The 4,605-nt window shown below is 27.0% G+C and overlaps 1 protein-coding gene across 2 annotated transcripts in view; it reads left to right on the top strand.

Moving 5' to 3' along the window:
- The window catches only part of LOC126899886 (uncharacterized), a 43,521-nt gene that overhangs the window by 1,314 nt on the left and 37,602 nt on the right, over positions 1-4,605 (top strand). The gene's annotated exons all lie outside the window — the stretch shown is intronic.

Here is a 4,605-nt window from a genome sequence, read left to right on the forward strand (position 1 = left end):
GAAATTCAAACTTAAGTGTAACTAGAATACAATTTTCAAAAAGGCTAAATTTATTATTCTCCACACCATGAAAAATATTTTGTATATAACAAAAAGTACAATTTTCTACATTTTTGAGCTGTTCAAGAACCCTCAGCTTTATATATATGATAAATTTAAAGAAATGTATAATTTTTCTACTAATTTTTTTTTTGAAGTAATAATATATATTAGGAGTAATAATTATGAAATAACATACTCATAAGGTAAATGTATACACAATTTTCTTTTTAAAATATTCTTTACCTGTAAAAATGTTGAATTATTATCAAAACATAAGCCTGTCATAGCATATTTGCAAAACATGACAATTAAAAACCATGTCTCATCAAAAACTTACTAACAAAGAAAATGGCTTATTTAATATGTTTTTTTAAAGGAAATTAAAAATATTAAATATGAAGAATTCAAACAACAAAAGTATAAACAAAATATTGATTATATACTGTTTTTTTTTTACAGATAATTGCAAGTCTTCAAATTTACAACAAAAAAAACATTTTATTTATCGTTTATAGTGATAAACTATAATATAATATATGATATAAATACATATCAATTTTTTATTTTTATCATAAAATATAATTTTATTTAATATTAAATTCAATAAATGTTTAGGTATTCAAGTGTAATCAGGTGACCTATAAAAATGACCCNATTGTTTAAAGTCCGTCCCCTTATTGATGCAGTTAGAACTATATGTACCTCTATTCCAAAAGAAGAGTACCTTGCGGTGGACGAGCAAATCATACCCACTAAATCCAGATCATCTCTCAAACAATACAACCCTAAAAAACCCCATAAATGGGGCTATAAAGTATTTGTGTTAAGTGGTTTATCTGGATTTAGCTATGATTTTGAAATTTTTGCTGGTGCTCAAACTAATATTATGCCTGATAACTTGCCTTCATTCTCAGTAAGTAGCAATATGGTTGTAAAAATGGCTGCATCAATACCAAGAAATTGCAATTACAAGATATTTTTTGACAACTGGTTTACAAGTATAGACTTACTAATTTATTTGGAGAAAGAAGGTATTCTTCCCCTAGGAACTGCTAGATTAAATCGCTTAACTGGATTAAATATGCCAAGTGAAAAAGATTTTAAAAAAAAAGGTAGAGGCACTTTCTGTGAGAAACTTACAACAATTAATGATGTAACATTATCAGCAGTTTCGTGGTACGATAACAAATTAGTGAACATGGTGTCCACTTATGTTGGAAGTTAGCCAATTGGGGAAAAAAAAAGATTTTTTAGAAGTGAAAAAAAATACAAAATGGTACCGTGCCCCAAGGCAATTGATACATATAACTCTTATATGGGGGGAGTCGATTTGCTCGATTCAATGCTAGGCTACTACAGAATAAGTATCAAGTCCAAAAAATATTATATCAAAATATTTTTCCATGTTTTGGATTTGTGTGTGGTGAATGCATGGCTGCTATATCGTCGAGTTCATACCGATAACTTTTATTTACCACTAGTAGACTTCAAACTCTTAGTATCGGAAGTTTTATGTGAAAAACAAAAAGTATCACCGAAAAGGAGAGGGAGACCAACTTTAGAAGAAAACACAACTGAGTATATGTATAATGAAAAAAAACGGAGGAGAGGTCCTTGCAAGGAAATTCCTGAACAAGAAGTAAGACTGGATGGGTATGATCATTATCCTATTCATACCAACAATCGTATAAGATGTAAATATCCTGATTGCAATTTTAAGACTATGATAACCTGTCAAAAATGTACAATACCTTTATGTATAAACAAGGAGAGGAACTGTTTCCTTCTTTTCCATACAGTTTAAAATATGCCATATGTATTACAAACATTGTTTAAATTTTTTTGTTACAAGATGTGTGATTGTTATTTTTATATAAAATTTTTTAAATTTTTTTGTTACAAAATATGTGATTGTTATTTATGTGTAAACATTTTTTAATTTTTTTGTTACAAGATATGTGATGGTTATTTTTATATAAAATTGTTTAAATTTTTTTAATTACTAGATATGTGATTATTTTTATATATGTTATTATATAAAATTGTTTAAATTTTTTTAATTACAAGACAAGTGATTTTTATTTTTATACACAAAGTAAAAAATATAGTGTGTTATAGTAATGTAAGTATTATTTCATAGCTGCATATGTCCCATATATGGCACATAATAGTGCTGTATACTTTAACGCATAAGATCCAAATATGGCACATAAATATTTTTGGTGCGCATTGTTCCATTTTTGGCACACATTACTCTTTAGGGTTTTTTAGGATCAAAAATGGTCAAAAAATTTTTTTTTAATTTTTTCATGTCACTATGACCCCAAATCTACATAGATATTTTTTTTTGAGAAAAACAATTAATTCATGCAGAAAGGGATTAAAATATTATACTACATTTAAAATCGGTAAATTTTGACATTTTTTTTTTCTGCCTTGACTTATTGAAAAATGAACAAATAAAAATAATTTTTTTCATATTAAAACCTCAGGTAATTTTTTTTTATTTAATGTAATATTTTTGAAAATTTGAACCTTTACCCGCAGGGGGAAATTCAAAATAGCATCCCTGCACAAAAATGTTACTATTTCGTCTGAAGTTTTGAAAATATTCCGAAAATACTCCGAGCTTCAAACATGCCCTAACGTTTTATCTTGTACGTGCAANCTGAGCTTCAAACATGGCCTAACGTTTTATCTTGTACGTGCGAACGGCTTCCGTAGTTTAAAAAAATGCTATTTTGGTGTTAAAATTTTCGATTTTAAATTATCGACTTTAAATTGCTAACGATTTTTCGAAAAATGTTCAGATTAAAATTCATGTTTTATTTTCACAAAACACACGGTGAATACCTCCGTGAGTACTGACCGGTTATCAATACGAGGAGAAAATCNCCGTGAGTACTGACCGGTTATTAATACGAGGAGAAAATCGATTCTACGTATAGATTTATTCGTTTTTTGACGGGGAAACATTGAAGAGTCGAGTGTGGATATTAGTCTGAGGGATCAAGGATTAGTGGAAGTATGACGGTACGTATAGAATATGAGTTTGACAAGAAAAAACAAAATGTCGATGAAACGAGGAGAGCAATGACAATGTACGACGGCGTGTTTAGGTGTGGTTGTGAGTTTTAAAAATTCAGGATTATCTATACAAAATAACGGTCGTAATGACGAGCAACAAGATATTCACATATCCTCGTCAATACAACCGTATTAGGATTAAGTGCGGGTGGATTAAAAACAAACTATTCGACGCCACCACTCTTTAATAGAAAAATTGTGCAAATCCCCCAAAAAATTATGATTTTTAAAATCTGTAAATTTTGAATTTTTTTCAATAAAACTGCCATAACTTTTTTAAAAATGAACAAATCAAAATTTGCTATTATATTGAAACCGTATATAATTCCCTTTCATTTAATATAAATTTTTTCAACTGACTTTTGATTCACCAACATGGGGGATTCAAAAAAACAATTTTTGCTTACAAGTTAAACTTTTTCAACTTAATTTTTAAAAATGTTCCGGAATTATTTACACTTTTATTGGATCTCAAATTAAAGCTTATATGATATATTTTACTATGAAAAAAAAAAAAATTCTAGATATANGAATCTCAAATTAAAGCTTATATGATATATTTTACTATGAAAAAAAAAAAATTCTAGATATAGATAGTCAACATTGTGAAAACGGCTATCATCATATTCCAAAATACGCTATTTTCGTGTTAAAGTTCTTGGTATTGTATTTTAATTTACTCTAATATACCTTATAAGAGGAGTACACTGATTTTCTTGAATATTACATAAATCTAAATAACGTAGAATATAAAAAGTTAAACATATTTAAAGTTTTTTTTGTTTAAGTCGAAAAAAATAACTTGAAAATTTTAATCAGTTTAAATTGCCAATTTTATTGAATCACGAATGCGACGAACGCTTGTCGAATCGGTAACACTAGTGTCTTTCAATTAGGCTTATCTTAACGGTATAATTACAATACTAATAGAAATTAGTGAAATTAGTTTCGATTAATCAAATTTAGTTTTTTATGTTCTTAATAATAGTAATATTTAATATTCTTATTTATATATTGTTATAATATTAATTCTCATTAATATGTATGTTCTTATTAATAATTAGAATTAATTTAGTAATTTTATTTCCCTATGATAGTTAAATGTTAAGATTCAGTCTAATCGTTACCGTAGAATTTATCCAAATTCTATATGTGTGTGTACTAGGGAAATTTATACGATTTTCCGAGTGTAGTCGCGTAAAAGCGTTGACTAATGTTAAGGAGTATAAAAATCGATATTTATGAAATATTATATACTTTTATTTTGTGAAAGTCTATTTTTGATTCCGATTAAAGTTTTTGTAGTCCAGTGTATTTGGTCATAAGTAACGAAAAATTTTTTTTAAGAAGTATTTCATCAAGCCCTTTAAATTTTTAAGTAAAGAATTTAAAGTAAAGTAAAGTAAAGGAATATATTCAAAATAAATATATATTAAATATACGTTAAATGTATATTTATTCATATGTTATACTTTT

The sequence above is a fragment of the Daktulosphaira vitifoliae genome, unplaced genomic scaffold, assembly GCF_025091365.1.
Source record: "Daktulosphaira vitifoliae isolate Bord-2020 unplaced genomic scaffold, ASM2509136v1 Scaffold_2, whole genome shotgun sequence".
NCBI classification, from domain to species: domain Eukaryota; kingdom Metazoa; phylum Arthropoda; class Insecta; order Hemiptera; family Phylloxeridae; genus Daktulosphaira; species Daktulosphaira vitifoliae.